The sequence below is a fragment of the Notolabrus celidotus genome, chromosome 3, assembly GCF_009762535.1.
Source record: "Notolabrus celidotus isolate fNotCel1 chromosome 3, fNotCel1.pri, whole genome shotgun sequence".
Taxonomy (NCBI): domain Eukaryota; kingdom Metazoa; phylum Chordata; class Actinopteri; order Labriformes; family Labridae; genus Notolabrus; species Notolabrus celidotus.
In genome coordinates this window covers 16,074,220-16,093,792 of record NC_048274.1, presented here as the reverse complement: position 1 = coordinate 16,093,792, position 19,573 = coordinate 16,074,220, and the positions used below count along the sequence as shown (strand labels likewise).

Here is a 19,573-nt window from a genome sequence, read left to right as displayed (position 1 = left end):
GAGCAGCGCATAATGATTCGATTCAAATGTTATGATTGGAAGGATGGGAAAAAAAAATCAGCAATCTTCGGTAATTGTTCCCCGGAATGAAATTGATTCACACCCAACCGAGCATGAAATAACATTGGCAGATGACACTGCTGTTACTGTGCCTGAAACACAACACGGTTCTAATAGGAATAATCAGCACCTTCTTGCAGAGCAGAGGCACACACACAAATCCATATCTTTAGCAGATTAGTTGATGCAAACTGTTTTACCAGGTTAGGTTGGTTTAGTATGGATGAATCCCTGAATGAACCTACAAGAAATATGCTGCAAAAAAACAACAACAAAACAAAAATCACCTGAAAGATGAGTCACAAGAAATCTGGACAATCTCCAAACCATGTAGCTTCATATATATGGAGCTGGAGGGACCTATGGTGCCTGGGGACTAATACATGAATACCCATACTACTAAGATAGAAGTATGAATAACTGTCATGAGGACATCACACCAAGGTTAACAAAGTTACGTATTTATTTATTGGCAAATTGAACTGCTAACTTGCACATCAAACATTTCCAGACAATGAGTGGTTCCTGTGGCTTTCCAGATGTTAACTTTTTTTTACCTGGGGCTTGTTTATTGCTTGACTCTGCTGTATTAGCATTGCATGCAGATGGCTTAAGGCCATATTCTAAGTGATTTTATATGATTCATGGAGTATTACTTTAACCCTCCTGTTATGTTGAGGATCAAATTGACCCATTTTAAAGTTAAAAAATCTAGTATTTAAGTATTTTTAGTATTAATATTTCTATTAATTATTTTTTCGCTATGAAACTTTTTCACCTTGGCTTAATTAGCATGAACAACATATAAATTGAAAAAGGTTCATCTCACACATTTGCAACCCCCCCTGCATGTTTATATTACATAGATACTGTTTGTGGGTCAACTTGACCCGACAAAGTGGAGTCTAAAAGGGATCAGAAGTGTCAAATACTAAATGTTTCTTTGCAGCTATGTGACATATTTCACCCCAACCACTATCCAATGTACATAAAACAAGTCTTAAAATGAAGTCATCCTCACTGAACCATGATATGTGAGAATCAAAGAACACCAATGCACTAAATATTGATTCAAATAGTTAGTAATTGAGTTTATGATGAGATTTAAAAAATGTTTACGGGGATTTTTTGGGGTTCTGACAATTTTTAATTATCGAATATGCCTCGGGTCAAGTTGAGCCATGTTGCTGTCCCTAAGAAACGAAGATAACAGGAGGATTAAAGTCAATACTAAAGAACATTTTAGTAAAGTTTCAATACTTGCATTCTTTTTTTTCTTACTAAATGACAATAAATAAAGACTGGCAAAACAATGTTTCTATGCTAGAAGTCCATTTAATATTCTTCATTTACAGCTCCTCATGATGCTGAACAAGATGTGCGGCCAAAGTGCATCATTTGTATTAATATTGTACTAGCAACTTATTTGCTTGTGGACAAGTGGGTAAGAAAATGCATGGATGGATGGATGAGGAATGGCCTAAAGCAGTAACACAAAAGATATGAGCACTACTCATAATGCATATATGAATACTTACAGCTTTGCCAGTTGTATCCATGAATTTCAGCTTTTCTGACTTATGGTTATTGCATTTAGAAATTATGCTGCAGAGTTTGGCCCAGGGCAGTGGGTACCTCCATGGGTTTCTGAAAACACTCCCCACTCTGCTGCTCAGCACTGTTAGCCTGTATTGCACTCTGGAGGCTCAGAGCTGATCAGTAAACAGACTGACCTGATTCTGATGCCTTGCCTCCAGCCATTCAGTCCACAATCGTTGAGCACAGAGATCGTCTCATGAACAGACAGACAGTATGTGGTCTTGGTATTTAGCTGGCCACTCCCCTCCATTTTCCTTCCCTCCAACCAACCACCAAAGCAAAGATGAATGTTGATTTGACCGAGACTACAAGCTGGTGTACATTAGGCAAGCAAAGATTACTATATCACTGCAGTTAAATCAATAGACCCATTTGGCTTTCTCTAAGAGTAGAATAGTGAGCAGAGTTATTTATACAAATAGACCTGTATCTAGATAATCATGCTACATGGTCTTATTTGAACAATATGTCAATACCTTTTAGGAATGTTACTATCATATGATCTCTAATATATCAGTTGTAAATGGTGTAGAGTGACAAAGACTGAAAATTAGCTTTAAACTGTGCAGGCTTGAATTAATCTTTAATTAAAATGTGTCTAATTCTATCAACTACTAAAAGTGCAGTGAATATGTCAATAGTACCAGGTACTGAGGTTATAATTTGAACAAATAAAGATCTATATCAACATTAATATATTATGATACATGGAATAGTAGTAAAAATGCACCTGAATCAGGGATTATGGGCCTTTCTGATCCTGATGAAGAAAGCACTGTGGTGACATCTGTACATATAAGCAACACACAAATATAAATGTATTCAAACAAACCAATGTAGAAGCAATCAACCGTTCACAATATGATGGAATCTGATCTGATCAGATACGATCCGATACAAAACAATGTGGTGCACAGTACAATTCGAAACAACACGATACGGTAGAGGGTATACAGTATGACAGGGGTTCCCAAACTTTTCCGCCTGCGACCCCCAAAATATAGATGCCAAAGAGTCGCGACCCCCACTGTCCCTCAAAGTGATTTAATGTGGCTTCATTTAGATAGTCGGCAGAAAATCAGCCTACCTACATGAGCATGTGTCTGTGTTTCCTGTGCCGTAACCTACTGCTACTGATGCTTTTGATAATTAACTGTTCACCAACCCCAAACTTAGGAGTCATCTGGCAAAAAGAGAGGCAGAAAACTCATTACATTTTCTATTTTAAAGGTTTTCTTTCAAGCTTAGCTCCTATTTTTGTCGATATTATTTACTGTAATAGGTACAATTTACTATTTTTGGATAACTTTAAAAAAAAACAAGCATTCTTGAAGACATCGCATGACCCCCCGTTTGTGTCTCGCGATCCCCCAGGGGGTCCCGACCCACACTTTGAGAACCCCTGCAGTATGATAACATACAATATGATACGATACATCAGAGTATGATACATTAAATATGATACGACACAGTATGATATATGCTAAATGATACAATGAAATTATACAATAAGATGCAATACATTTATCATCCACATGAGATTGTTTTCTTGGAATTGTGACGTGGACATTTACCTGCCTCCACAGTATTTTGCATATTGTATCAGATGCAAAAATACCAAAAAAAATGTTTATCAAGACCATTTTCAGGATATGTGGTAACATTTTTTGAGTGGAGGCACTGCCACATGGGAATTTAGATTTCCATTCCCTTTACTTCCCATTTTCCCCACTGTACATGAATGCAGCATTTCCTTTACAGTTACAGAAACCAGTTTGTGTGAAACCAACCCTTAGTTCTACTGAATGAAACAATGTCACAGTTTCAATTAGACATGCATTACTGTGAGAGCATAGTTTAATTACTGCATAGTATCTGTAAGAAGAGACATGTCATTTCTAATGCTCTACATAGAGGGAAGAAGCCCAGTCATAAAGGAAATCAGTACTAGACCTAATCTGAACCTAAAGATGCACTCACACTCAGTGAGATCAATGATTAAGAATTGTCATCTTCATCTGTCTCATATTGACTTGGTTAGTGTGCACACAGTGAGATACACCATATCTCTATTACCCTGTCACTATAATGGGCTCAGTCCCATGAGCAGTCAGTACTCAGTCTCCATTGTCTCTCCTGAAAATGAGTGGGGGAGGGAATTAAAGAACAAGGTTAATTAAGAAAGAGCTTAAATCACAGCTGCTAATCACTGCAACTTACACAACGAGAGCGATATCTACTGTCATTTTTGTTGAGAGCGAGGAACGGAGATGGGACTCTACGGAAAAGTGCTGGAAACAATAGGTGAGAGGCTCATTAAACTGCTGACAGCACCTTAATTCTGTTTCCGTAATCAGCAGCACAGGAATGAAGTGAGGGAGACTGAGCCTCCTCAAAGTTACTCTTCATAGTTTAATTAGGGGTCAGGGTGTGTGATGATTATGCACCGGCACTGTTGTGTAAAGATTGACAACTGTAAGAGTACAATTAGGCAGATCTACTATCAGGAGTAATGAATTCAGTTATTACAGAACTTCATAACATGCATTCATTCCACTTCTGCCCATGAAAACTTGTGTGTGCATGCTTTGTTTCTTCTCTTTCCAAACTCCTTGACCTCTTGTTTGAGGCAAAAATAATGTGGATTTCATGTGGCATGTTTACAGTGAGGCAAAATGACCTTTGGAGTTACAATGAGAACAAGTCATATGAGATTTAAAACAAAGTATCTCTCCTGGTTCATGTAGTTAAATGCTTTACAGAGAAAAAAAAAGCCTCCAAACTTTGACATGTTGATTATTTTAATTGAAAGATGCTTGTGTAACTTTTAATATGTGTTAACTTGCACTGAGTGTGTGCTTGTACAAAAAACCCTGACTTTACATAACCTGAGTAAATTACAGCTTACCTCATCTGGATCTTGTTGCCAGTTTTCTTAGGAGAAGCCATCACGCTGTGGGCGTACGCAGGTAGAAATTAAGGAATTCTTGGGGACAAAAAACCTGCAGCTTCATCGTTGCCCACTCTCCATTCTCAAAGCTGGTAGGGTCAGCCTGTACCAGCTGCTCAAGAAGCCCCCAGTGTGGGAAAGTCTCTCCTCGGCTAATGGAAGACAAACACCTCTGAGAGCGGTGGAGATAGCATGAAAACGATTAAAGCGTGACCCAGATTCTGTTGTGTCTCTGGCCTTTCACTGCAGTTGACAAATACAGGAGGGGACCTTGCTAATGAAAACACCACAAAAAACACTGGATGCTAATGAAGACAAACAGCCTCATCTCAAGGTGCAGCTGGCACTGGCTCTGACATGATGCCCATCAATAGAACTATTGCAAAAAAAGTGAGCTGTGCTGTTTTTTTTTACCAAGAGAGGGAAGCAATAACCTAAAATGAAAAAGTTATTTGAAATGATGTCAAACACTCTCTCTTTGAAGCGCCTCAAAGATGCCTTTCTGTATTATGAATGTGATGGGAGGGCAGCACTTTGAAACATTATTCAGTTCTTAAGCTATCATGAACTTTTCTTGACATTTCAGTGCCTGGCATTTACTTTCAACTGAAAAGCTTTAAATTATTTTTCCTCTTTCTCTGCAAACGATGCAATTTCTCTAAAAGCTTGAATGGCATTTCTATTTATTCATTAGTGTCAAGTTTTAAAATGACATTCTCTTTAATAAATAGAGCTAATTCATAGTCAATACCAGAACCATATTTCATTTTGTGACATAACCTGTTTGCCACAACATTGCGTTGGCTGCATCTGATACTATTTATGTCTTCAGCAATCACAGCTGAGTGCTTGTAGAGCTTTCTCCTTCATGCTTTTTTGTCTCTGTCAGTATCTATTTGTTGAGAGAAACAGTAAAAAAAAAAAGCTTTTTTCCTCCTCTAACTCTTTGCTTTAATCTCCAAGATATGGCTCTAGCTCAGCTCTCAGCAGTTGAACACTCCCAATTGACCTCTGCCTATGTGCTAATAGGCTAATAAGCCAGTGTTTGTTGTATTTGTGCCCCCTTGTACAGCTCACTTTTTCACTGTTGTGGAAGGAAAAACAGAGAGAATCAAATGGAGAAAAAAAAGAGCAGAAGCTCCTTGATGCTGGTGTTGCACAGTGCATGGTGAGACTCTCAGGAGAGACGTTCAGATCCCCGCAGGGAAAGTCAATCCATGCATCTAGTTGCGAACTTACCCCTGAACTCTGCAGACTTAGGATCATAGCATTGATATCAACAGAGGGCTGATCAAGCCTTCTGCTGTACGGACATCTGAGCCTTGAGCATGGCTACAAGTGTACAATGTAACATTTAGCATATAGTATCAAAATGCAGATAACGAACCCTCACAAACCCTCTTCTGGTTAAATACTGAGATATTTCAACATGTCAGCCCCTCTCCTTTGTTTCACATATTTTATTTCTTCATGGTCTGACTTTTTAGCCCTTTTTTAGGTTCATTTTATGGGTTACAGAAACATCATAAAAGACCCAAAGCTTTGTAAAGAAATACATCTTTTGATGTAGTGATCTTAAGATGAAGCTCTGACCTCTTTAAGTTGAGAACTGTGTGAGCTAAATGCAGATAATGTTAAAGTAAATTGGATTCCTTCCTGGTCTATGTGCACATAGCAGCACACTGGGAGGAATCCCAGTCATGAGGGATTCATTTAGCAAATATTCCTGCAGCCCAGCAAAGAATCCAGGAGACCATTCCACTGTGTTTCCAGCAGACCCTCATGCCATATGTGCCTGGAATGAACAATAGTGCATTACCGCTGGTGGCCAGTAGGGGGCACTGACATAATACAAGACCCTGGCAATCTGTTATGCCTGGCTGGCCCACAGAGATGTTTGCAGTAATTTAGTTCCACTGCCAATATATAAATAGGAATTCTGCTGTTAGCACAAAAGAGCGGGGGGAAAAAACATACCACCGAATGAATGTGAATTGCTCCCCTGTTCCCATTTCAACATCAAAGTAATCAAGGAAAACAAGCTTTTTTAATCGAAAGTATGCAATTAGAATAAAGCAGAACTGTCCTGGCTGTGCACACTGCCAGAATGAAGAGATTAAATGGGTAAAGAGAGGAATGGGGGAAGCACAATCAGTGTAGCAGCAGCAGCTATCGGACTGCAGTCAGAGAAGATAATGTAACACCTTTCATTTCTGTCCTGTACTGTTATTCCAAACACTGATTTGAGTCTGGAAGATTCAAGGGTGGAGTATACGCCTTTTATTCAAGACATCAGAGTAGCTTAGTGTATAAAAAATGAATAAACACATGTTTTTTCTTTTTAACTCACAATGCAGAGTTTTTAAATCCTTATTTCACTGCATACTCCTCTAAGATGAATTACACAGAAAGAAATAAGGCTGAATGTCACAAGGAAGTGCCAAAGAGAGAAGTAAATAGTCTGTTACAAGACGCATTGGTTTCTTGAGCATTACAGACACACACACCCACAGGCGCACACACTCGACACCGCTATCCATAGGCATACCCCATGCTGTCCTATCCTATGCAGTGTCAAAACAATGATAAACATTTGGCCACTATAGGAGTGCTCTGGAAACCAGCCAAGCTGAATGGGCTGTTTTGTTTCACTGAACAATAGCTCTGCTTAAAGTACTTAACAGCTGTGCTATGCCCTGGGTTCCCCACAGACCCACAACAGTACAACTGAGTAGGAAGTGTTGCTTTGTGCAGTTAATTTCTTCACCTAAGTGGTTTCATTTGAATACTTTCAAAATGTAATATTCACTTTGATGAATGAAGGGGAACAAACATTGTTATTTTTAAGCAGACAGTGGATAAAATAGCTGCTGAAACTTTTCAACAGTCACAGTAGTAGCTGTTTTTTCCAAATAGGAGCTTCGTGGATTCATTACTTGTGTCGTCAGAAACTACTTGATTTTTAAAAAGCTTTGTCATCCTTAAAAGATTCTCTCTGAGTCTGTAATTTTGTTCCCTGTACCTTTAAGCTCTACCTTATGTTTGTTTCTCAGTGTCTGTCTATTATGCTCACAGTAGAGGTGAGAAATAAACCATCTTATAAATGTGCAATGTGAATACATTTCGCTTATGTACAAGAATCAGAACCAGAAGAACTTTGTTACTTCCAGAGGGACATCATGGCATCACAACTACTCACTGGAAGACAGACAGAGTATATAGATGTAGAAGAAGTTATACTACATTACAGTCCTCTCAAGGCAAAAACATATATATTATAGTAACGCTGTGACTAGGGTAAATAAAAAACAGAAAAAACTGTCCTTTGTTATGATATGTCAGATCTTTCTGGCCCTATAGTTGTTTGGAACCATCTTTTCTTTTCCTTTTCTCCATTGTAAAGATTCAGTCAGCAGAAGACATCATGTAACGGATGACATATACAGCCTCTGATAGCATCACAGCCTGGATAGATGAACACACAGACTTCAGGTGGACCAGTCACTGAGGCGTCACTGTGTACAGGTCAACTTCACTCTCCACAGTAGTGGTCCGAACAGCTGTCATTTTAGATCGATCTCTCCCTGAAGCCCAGTGTAATAAACACTAGAGAGAGTCTCTGCTTTGGTGATGTGTGAGTGTAATGAAGCTCTGTCACATGACTGACAAGTAATGTTCCTGCCTCTTCTTCTCCTCTGATTCAGATGATCCCCCTGGAAACCCTGTCCATCTTCTGCCCTGTGTAGCAGTCATTACTGTTGAATGAATCCCTGTAAAGTAAAATATGTGGAGCTTCAAAAGAAACACCAGGAACTGCCCATGGAATTAGACATTTTATACGTGATTTATATGTTCCTAGAATTTGTTTAAATGTCTTCTTTTTGTTTAGTGTCGGTTTTGTTGTCTTTCCCTTTCAGCTAAGTTTTGTGTTTTCATCACAGTGGGCATTTTTTTTTCTTTATGCAGTGCTTACTGTCAATCACCTGACACCCTTGGGAAGAAATAGAAGTCTCAGCCAGGAAACAATACCTCAAACAATAACTGTAATAATACTTCAACATGTCAACCCGCTCACTTGTCACATCCATGTCTTCTTATTTAGATTGTTTCAAAAGGCGCGGCAGCACTTAATTTCCAGCTACAGTTTCAGACAGCAAAGTTTTCCTTTCAAAGTAACAGAAAATGAGACAATGTGGCATTCACCGCACAATAAGGAACAGAAAGAAGATAAAGGCAGCAACAAATAGGCTATAACTCTAGATGACACTGCTGTTTTCCTTTCCTTTCCTGTTGTGGCACAAATACAACAGTTGTAACTGTAATGTTCAACACCTTTAGTCACTCATCTTGTGTGTCCACTCATTCTCATCTGCAAAACACTCATGCAAACAAATCAATGTATTTCATCTATCTGTGCCCTCTGTTGGCCATCTGTCATATGTGATGATGTGACTCTGCCCATTGTTTGGGTTCATCTTACAGTCCCTGATCCCCCCCACCTCATAGAGTGGCCCCATAATTCAACAGGAGCATTAACAAGCAGCTACACTTCTGTTAATTAATCTGACTTACTTAATTAGCTTGATTACTTGGTGTATTTTAAACAGTTTGTCATTTAGCCAGGATGACCTACTTTGTTGAGGTCCCATACATCCTGTTGTTCCATACACCTCTGGCTATTTAACAAATGTTGATGAATTGTTTCCATAAATTATACATATTTTACTACTTTTTAATAGTTTATTAGTGTCTTTTATTTTTAAAGTTATTTCTTATTGCCCAGCTGTAAGTCTTAAATACTTGATTCTGATTGGTTGAACCTAAAAACAACTGTGACTCATTCTCAACACAAAAGCAATACCAAGGAGAACCTGATCACACCAAACCAAATCATCTACAAGCAGAAGTGTTTCACTTCTGCCTGTTGACACTGTGACAAAAATGTTAGTTACCGTCTCAGGCTGGTCTTGAGAACTGGAAATAATAACAAAACTGTCCAAGGGGCGACTGTGCAGCAACCCCAATAAGGGGTATTTTCAGCATTTATGTTTAAAGTGGTGTGAACTGCAAAGCCCACCGAAGATGGAGAGTGGAATAATCAACACAAATATTACTGCAGAAGATCTGTTTTTACCATTTTTAAAGTTATATCCAATAGAAATGTTTGGTTTCATGTAAATTATATTAAATAAACAGGCGTACATTTAGACTGCAGTGTGAAGCATTTGGGTCCTGCTAACTCTGTTGGGATCACTTTAATTTGCCTAAGTGTATGAAATGTGTGACACAGATGAATCTGCCTATGATAATTATAAAGGATCTGGTTGTGTCAGTGGTCTGTTTCTTCACCTTCTGTTTATTTTAACCATTGTTCTGTAGCTCCTTATTCGTAAGTCACATGCAGACATGTTTAAACTCTGACTATAACTGTATTTTGATTACTCTAGATCAAAACCCTCTTGTATTTGAATAGTTTTTGACTCATTATGCTGACAGAGCTGTGGTTTTGACTGCTGTGGTAAGAAGTTTGTGTTCTGCTTTGTCGGACATGAATGGAGCAGTGGTCATAACCGGGGAAACAGTGGTGATCAGTGTCATTTTGTAGCCTGAAATATAACAACTTTGTTTCTTAGGAGACACAAAATCCAATGTATCCAATCCAATCCAAAATCCAACGAGGGCTTCGATTGGTTTATAGGTGGGTGTTTTGATGACTGAATGCTTAATTAATAAATTAATAAATAATAAATTAATTGATACGAAGCCGGTTAAACACATAATCAAATGTGCTAAGTCAATTGAAGACTTTTCTATGAATGCTAAAAGCTCAGTCACTTCATATGTGCAAATTTTGAACTAAGAAATAACTGAAAAATAAGTTTATCATGGAGTAAGTTTGACTGGACACCAAATAAGACCAATCTAGAATTAGCTGTGTCACAAAACACAATGTCAAAAATGATGTTCACTTTGAGTTTGCTGGTGATTAATTTGCTGACTGCAGAAATATTGGTCAGAGCTGTCCGATGAACTGAACGTTAATTTCATGACATTAATTGTCTTGAGCGTCTTGTTTAGTGTATGCATCATGCCTCCCATCATGTAAACCAACCTCAGCCTAGTCCTCCAACATCTGGCTTTCTCACCTGCAAGATTATTTGAGACCTGCCATTCAGGCACCAGATGCAGCAGTTGTTTAGCGCAACATAAAAACTCTGCATAAACAGAAAACATTTCAGGAAAGCTTCCCTGCTGTTTGTCATCCTTGCTAGACTCTTTAACAGACTGCAGTTGTTATGATAAGTAAACACAGGCAAGGGCATCGTAGTGGGAGTAAAAAGAGACTGACAACTCATGGCCTCAATGTTGGATGAGGGCCCTTGATGGTCTTGAAATGCAAATGTAGTTTTTGTTTGACTTTGTTTTTCTCTAAGTTACAACTTTGGGCCCTTCTACACCTGTCGCGACCGCCTGATGTGCAGCAACCGCCTTATGTGCTGCAGCATCTGCCTGTGCAGCAGGTGTTGCTGTGCTGCACTTAATGAGGACTACGCTCAAACTGTGAGCACACTCGTGCAGTTGTAAGCATTGCAGTACTGTCTTTCACCAGTAGGTGGGGCTATGACTTTAAGGAAGTGATTATCTGCAGGAATGTTTATCACAGTTCATTATAGAAGCAGTTGTGATCATAAGCATGTTAAAAACAGTGTATGAGAGTAAGTACCGCTTGTGTCCAATAGGGGGCACAATGTCTATGGCAAAATGTAATATGAAGATGATCTAAGGCTTGGACCATGATGAAATGTGCAAAATTTGTATGCTAAGGTCAATACTATTGGTGCTATGGCTATAGTAGAGAAATGAGCCCATAGGTGTGTTGAGGAGTGGACCTTGATCATGTATATGCAGATTGAACACTGTAGGAAGGAGCTATAACTGTTTCCTGTTTCATGGCAAGACATCAAAGTTTGAGGGGCTGCGAGAGACACAGCCTTCAACGACAGGTCACAGTCTGACCTGTGGTGCTTCATGAAGGTCTGAAGGCCATTTCTGAGCCCATTTGAAATAAATCCGCTCAAAAGAGGAGAAGCTATACGACACAAGGTAAACTCTGAGCCCATTTGAAATAAATCCGCTCAAAAGAGGAGAAGCTATACGACACAAAGTAAACTTTCGACATCCTAAGATCTAGGTGAATTTTTGCAAATAGATAGATCCAAGCTGGAGCACTTATCATGCATGAGAGTTTTGGTCCTGATCCAACATTGTATGTGAGAGATATTAAAGTTTCAAGGATTTGGCACCGTGCCAACAAGAGGCATGCCTCTTGTAATTTGGAATCTTCAATGTGTCTAATGCGCATCGTAGAACTTTATACGGAAAATAAATGTAGGCTGGGTTCTTTTTAATTGGTACCCTGCGATTGACAAAGATCTGCCAAAAACCGCCCTTCAAAAATGATTTCTGCACTTTCTGTTGGGATTTCACTACGCCAAAAGCAAGTGCTGCCAGGCAGCTCAGTGGTGTGATGGATAAGAATGCTGCCTTGCAGTCCGATCTTTTGGGCTTCAAATGTAAGATGGGAGAGGAATAGTTTCTTCACCATGTACTTGAGCTTTTGAACTACGTCAACAAAATTGGTGAAATGATAAAAAAGCAATCGCTGACAGGCAGCTCGGTGGTGTAAGGTGCATGAGAGTTTTGGTCCTGATCCAAGATTGTATGTGAGAGATATTTAGGTTTAAAGGATTTGGCACTGTGCCAAAAACAGTTCCAAATTTGAACACCTGCCATGGCCACACATTTTGTGGGCGTGGCAGGTATGCCTCTTATCATTTTGATTCTTCAATGTGTCTATTCTCTACTGAGAATTGTAGAACTTTATATGGGAAAAAAAAATGTGGGCAGGGTTCTTTTTAATAGGTACCCTGCGAATGGCAAAAATCAGCCAAAATCCGCCATTCAAAAACTATTTCTGCACTTCCTGTTGGGATTTCACCACGACAATAAGAGACTTTTTTGTAGGTCTTGGCTTGGTTGATATGGAAAAAAATGTCATGCATGTAGATGAAAGTAGTGCAAGGGGCTTCACTTTAAAGCCTAGCTTAAGCTTGGGCGAAACTTGGTGATTTTTCGTGCACATTCAGGCCTCCAAAATGGGGGAAGAAGTGGCAGGAGAGAGAAAACTAATCAGTACAGTTCAATAGGGCCTCGCTGCCATTGTGTGTCAGTGCTTTGGCCCTAATTACCTGTATATATGGCCATGGTTCCAAACTTCATCTTGAAAACAAGTGGAGTTTCTGATAGACCGCTCTCACGTCTACTAAATGCACAAAATGGTTTGGCCGGCCCCACAGTAGGATTCAATGGACAGCTGTCAGAAAAGTCAAATGAGTGATGCAGGAGTATCATGTATTCCTCCAAAAAGCAACATGGATATCAAGGAGAAACGAAAGGAAGGACAAAGGAAGAAAGCAGGCAGGAGATATATAATTCAAACTAGTTTCTTACTGAAAGGATGGCGAGCACAACTTGCACATTTCAAGACTAAAACCATATGACATGTCAACTAAACATCCAGACACAACTAAAAAGGGAATATATATAAATACAGGGGTTTGGTGAAACTATCTAACATTTAAGTGAAGGACAAAATGGACATTATGTGCAACTGATTATAAAGCAAAAGTAACTGAGCCCAAATCCCCCCATGACATCACAGCATTTGGTATCTTTCAATGGGCAGGCTCCAGCATAAAAGTGTCCACAGACCTTGGCCACGCCTTTTGCCCCAACCAGGTAGTATCATCCCCCAACAGCCAGGTAAGACAAAAACAAAGATATAATGATTAATGTAACAGAATTAAAAGTACTACATTTAAAAAATTAGAAGATTCAGTTAAAAAACATCAATACTTTATTAATCTAAGTGTGTTATTTATTGTGCGCTTGGCTGCAAGGTGAAAGAAATGTGTAAGTAGCTGAATCACAGGAACCGCACATGCTGAGCATGTTCTCCAACCTCAGCGCTTGTTCCCCCTTTATCGTATGCACCAATCGTCCCTTTCTCTCCCAGTGCAGGGAGACCTCATTAAGGCAGGTTAAGGCAACCCACTAATGGTCCCTCTCAGTGCTAATAACACGGGGTCACCTAATATTACACACTGCTTTGTTCCATTCATCCAGCTATTTATCATGTATTATTAACAGCCAGGTATCATGAAATCACTGCTATAATCATAATGATGTTCCTGTGGCCTGGGTTAAGACAGGCAGCACTCAGCGTGTTAGCAGGTGACTTATTATGAGCAGGGAAGGGTGCTCCCTCCACCTGATGAATATTTCACTGCCAACTGAGTTACATTCAATAACAAATCAATGTCAAGCTGTGTTGGACTTTTTCAGGTTGTGTTGTGTGCAGTCAGAAGTACACAGCAGTGTGTGGAACATGCTGTGTTTTTTGATTTAAACATTGTCCCTTGTATGTAATAGAAAAGGGATCTTGAATTATTGCTTGCATTTCTTACCCAGATAGAAAGTCAATGTGATTCAGCCACCTCTGAATGAATGCAGCAGTAAAACAAGTAAGAATCATTTCTTCATACCAAATTAGGAACAATTGCATCGAGCAGGAATGATTAGATAAATGCGTCCACATATTTGTGTGAGAAAAACAGAGGTTGAGGCTGCCTCTCAAGATAATTCAGTTTTCACTTTTAATTCTCATTTCTCAACAACTCTCTGTGATTATTGTTTAAAAACAGATTTGTTTCAGTATTTCTTGTCCTCCGTCTTCCAATATTCAGAGGCCAGGGGCCAATACTTTTCAGCATCTGTTTGGAATGTGAAGCATGCCGTTAAATCACATGCAGACCCTTTCTAGACTTTGGGAATCTTGCCTTGGTCATTGTAATGGGCAACGTTGCATTGCCAAGCAGGCAAGCTGATGTGATTTAGCATAATTTGAATAATGCCATTCATGGAAATGTGCAAGGGTGATGAAATTTTAATGGAGCTTTGGATAACACAACTGCTCCTCAATTACAATGGCTTTCTCCAAGACACCGAGGCCTCAATTGGAACATGGCTTATTTCATTACAGTGCTATCAATGTTTTTTATTGGACTTGCCTAATTACTATGGATATCTCTATTGTTGCAGAGTCAGAAGAAACGAAAAACCCTCTTTTTTCTCCTCACTGAGAGACAGCTCTGCAGGATCATCCTGTCTGCTGCCATTTGGTAATTTTGCTTCTGTTTGTATATATAGAAGTCATTGACAGACTGACTGATCTGTCTACAAGGAAACATCTTAGGTTTTTAGATTATAAAGATGGGGTTGTGGTTACGATATAAAAACATGTTCCGCAATTCAGGGGAATTTTTTTTTTTTTCCAGAAAATAGCACAGGCTCCAACAGAGAGCACAGAAAAGTGCTGGCCTTGCTCATTCAAAAAACTTTCCAGTTACCATCCAACATGTTTTACAGATCTTCACCTTTTAAAGCAGTGAAGTAGCCTGAAGACCATGCCTGCACCATCTATTGCAGATGTGGGATTATGGTTTAATGACATAACGGCATGCTTTTAGCCAAGCACTTTTATTGGTCTAAAACATTTCACAGCAGTGCAGATGATACTCATAAAGCAGGACAAGCTGTACTTTATTACCTCACTGTCTCTTGTTGTAACCAGGGAACTAGTCAGTGATATTTCCTGTTTAAGATGTAGTGGGTGTAATACACTCCCTGCCTTACTGAGTCACAGGGCAGGTTTGGAAAATGCCTATTAAAAGGACTAACGGAGGGTAGTAATGCAAACTAATTCTTTGTTTAAGTTTCCCTTTTCAGGGAACATTGTATTCCAGCTTCCTTATTCACTAAACATTTACTGTCATCAATTCCCAGCAGTTAACTCACCACTCAAATCTTTTATTTGACTGGAGTTTCCCCACACTATCCGTAACCCTCCAACTATGCATGTGAATGTATGTTGTTAAGAATGCAACGATTAATGTTTAGCTTGTGACTCATATGTATTTCACCATCAGTCCATAAAGACCACAGAGCCTTATTTTCCCCTTTTGCCCTCACTTCCACAGAGATTACAACACCAATTAGACCGCTGTTTCCTGACATTCTCCCATCAAAGCTGTGAAGCAGTTGGTTTTATTTTCCACATCAAAGGCTCTTATTCTTTTGTTTCTCCTTTCAAATCAACATCTACCCTGAGGTTGTTTGAGTTTTCTCTCTCATTTTCCCTTTTCTACTGAGAGTCAAAATCTTGTCTGAACCCAGCTGTAATGGAAATGGCAATGCAGACCAAAGACAACACGGCAAGTGTTCCCAGCAGCTCTCCAGAGATATCAAATTGTTTATTGCCTTCCTTCATCTCTCCGTCTTTCTGCCTTTGTGTATCATTGTTTATTATTTCTGATACAATGTGTGAGAAGTGTGAAATGCAAGCACCTAGTTGTTTTATATGAGGGACACATTGCTACAAAGTACTACAGACATGTGATGGGAGTGAAAGTTTAAAAATGTATGATCTGTGTGCATTATGTATAATGATGTTTTAAAAATAAGATCTCCTTTGCTCCTTTGAGACGAGTGTCTGTATGGTCCTGGTTTATCAGGAGTGATTGATCTCAGCTGGATTCTGCATTAAAGCACCTGTATAGAGAAAATAATGAGCAGAAAAAGGAAAATATACTGAGCTTGACACAAAATAAGAGTTCAATCGCAGGGCGGTAGTGATGAAAATCTGTAGAGTCCCTGCCACACATCAAATTTACTCCAGGAAAGTGTAAACGGCATTTAAACTATCAAACCTATTCCGTTTGCTTTGTTTAATCAGAATCAGTGTTATTTTAAGGTAGGTTTACACATACAAGGAATTTGTAATTTTATTGGCATCTAGATTAAAATATGAGGAACCAAAATCAACAGCAGTAATCCTGTCAATGAACTTAAATATAGAAAAAAGTCGCATAAATGTAAACAATACTGTCTAAACATTTACACGTATGTCTTTTGTGTATTGAAAGAGCCATTATGCTTGACATTTGTTTTGTTTTACCTTGTTTTCATTAACACAACTGGCTGGGTCATGAATGTAATCCTTCACATACTAGACTATGCATTATGCCTGCACTTAAGCATACCTCTAGAGAGCGCAGGGTGTTCGCAACTACCAGATGTGCAGGATGTAAACAACAAACATGTGGACACTTGAGGAGGTTATTATTATGTCAATACTGGGTGGCATGGTGACTGACAAAATCATTGCCCTTACAGTTAAGGTGCGTACTACTTCTTGTGACCATGTTGCAATAATGTGCGCAGCAAATGCCCGAAACGGATGCAGGGCAAGGGAGGCCATCATGCGCAAGCAAATGCGTTACAGCACATATATCCCAGGTCTTTAATTTGTACAGAAATGTGCACATTTTTGCAGACTGAAAGAAATGAACTCTGAACAGTTTGCAAATATAGTGTGTTAATGTAACTGTCAGGGTCAGATGTAGGGCATGTGATGTTACAGTCATGTAATAAATAGTGACCAGGTTTGGGGGCATTATTGATTATAAGTAAAGTAATAACAGACCACCTGCCATCACTTTATTTCACTTGTGCTGTCTTATATTCAAAAGTAATCATGTCCTCTCAGAGTGATGCACACAGTATTAATCGATCTCAGTGAGTGATTGTGGTGTGTGAGCATGGACATGCAGGGTGAGTGTGATATATTACTGTGATAGAAAGGATCTCCTCACAATCAAGGAAAATCGAGACTTACCTCAACCATCAAGTCATAACCTGTGAGTTTATTTTTTTCTTTACCAGAGTTCAGTGGATTTTCCACTTCTGTAAAAATTAAACCTTTCTGAAATGTCAAAATGAAAATAAACACTTTAATAATGCGCCAAACATCTGATAAGAGATTGAACCGTATCAGGAACAAGGAAAGTAAGAAATACTCTATTAGCTGTGTTTAATAAGAATGTTTATGCCTTTAAAGCCTGAAAAAAAGACCTTTAACAACCTGTTAAGCTGTGGGTGGGTTTTTTTTCACCACTTTCCCTGATCGTAGTGCAGAACTTAGTCGGTTAAATCCTCTCATCAGCAGACATAACGACCAAAACTTCAAAAACAGACACAGGTTTTTAACAATAGCAAAAAAAAATTTCAAAAAGTGCCAATAGCCTTTGAAGCTCTTCTCCTAATTAAAGTATTGAAAAACTTAAATCAGAAAATACTTTAAAAAAAGACTTTGGCACTTATTGCAAAGATGCTGCTTTCTTTTAAATCGGAACAAAGCAGAACTGACTTTTCCACTGATATATCTTGTTTTAAGGTAATGACTGCTTCATTCAAAGTGTTAAAATTCACACTGAATATATAAACCTAATTAAAAAAACACACCTGCATTCTTGAAATGCATTGCCCAAGTGTAGTCATTAAAAGCACCATGTGGAAGTGCTGTACAACCCTTCATCATTCATCCCGCCATCCTCCTTCATCCTCCTCCATCAAGATCTTATTACAGTAACAACAGAACAAACAAGTCCACATGGTTCTCATTGCAAAGCTGACACTAACACGGCATGCTCAACCATTTACCCCACCCTATAAGAAAGTAATGAAAGCTCAATTTAAGCTCTCAAAGACCAACAATCATTGCTGGTGTTATTGAAAAAGGACAGTCACGTCTTTTCTCAAAACCAAGGCCAAATCCCATTTTCAGCACATCTTGACAGCATCTGTTGGATAGATCGAACATGGCCTCCATCACACAGCAGCCGGCTTCATCCCATTTACCTAACACGGCTGTAGAGTAAAACTCTGAGTTAAATGAAGAGGCTGTGCAGGCTGTGCCATCCATCCTTGACACCCAACTAGTCGAGGGTGTCACTGTTGACAGCTCCCATACTACATGACAGAATGATGAGCCAGTGGTGCAGAGGTGAAAAGATGAGCAGAGTGTGTGCTGTGTTGGTTTACGACCTCTGGGCAGAAATACTTCATTATAAAAGAAAATGCATGCATTAAATGTATATCTACCTTAATTCAAAATGTGTGTTAGGACTTCCAGGTTGAATTCAGTTAATTACCAATCAATGTATGCTGTTTCTGTTTAAACAGTGCAGCTTTAAATGAAAGGATACATGCAGATTAATTAATGTTTACAAGCAAGCCTGCAGCTTTCTATGGAAAAAGAAACATATTTTCAGTTGGGGATAGAGATTTTTCATTGTATGCTATCCCAGAATGCCAACCCATCGCATTAAAAATATGTAGAAGTGCATAGAATTTGCACAGCCCAACATGTTAGGACACAGTCTTGCACAATGTCAGATTTTCAGGTCAGATTTTTGTATAAAAAGCCTTCTTGCCTCTTGAGCTGGTGCTCCCATAAAACTAATTTGAACAAAAATTCAGTCCAAACAGCTGCTAACATTTACCCACCAGATTCCATCAGAAAAGAGAATGTTTTTCTACTTTCCACCACAACCCCTACCTTCATCTTAATTTTCATAAAAGGCCTGACCTTTATGGAAACCGCTCCAAAACTGAACTTCAATTTCAAAATATACATATTAATGGCAATCTTAAGGTCAAAACAGGATAATGCTTCAGCAGAAAACCTGCAGTGAAGTTAAAGTAAAACTCTGAGGGATATGTGATCTCTTTGGGGACAGGATTTTAGCTAATAGAAGTCAGAGGTTAAATAATGTTGTCATTTAGCAGAATTTTAATGTACAATATTAAAGTTGACTGGATTACACTTTGGTTCACAAAGAGCACAGTATATGTGACATGTCAGAGGGAAGGAGAGCAGCCAGAATAAACTTAACTTATTTTGAAACTGGAGCAAATTTAATTGGCAGCATTATTATAAAACATAGCTCAAGTATATTTCAAATTATACTATTAAGATACTAGAAGGGCACTCCAAGAGCATGA

The 19,573-nt window shown here is 38.9% G+C and overlaps 1 long non-coding RNA gene across 1 annotated transcript; it reads left to right on the top strand.

Annotated features, from left to right (window-relative positions):
* The first annotated feature begins 13,406 nt into the window (after positions 1-13,406).
* On the top strand, positions 13,407-16,860 carry LOC117810726. Its single transcript, XR_004630841.1, has 3 exons — positions 13,407-13,432; positions 14,771-14,850; positions 15,709-16,860. It is a non-coding gene; the product is annotated as an uncharacterized LOC117810726 (long non-coding RNA).
* Positions 16,861-19,573: the final 2,713 nt, after the last annotated feature.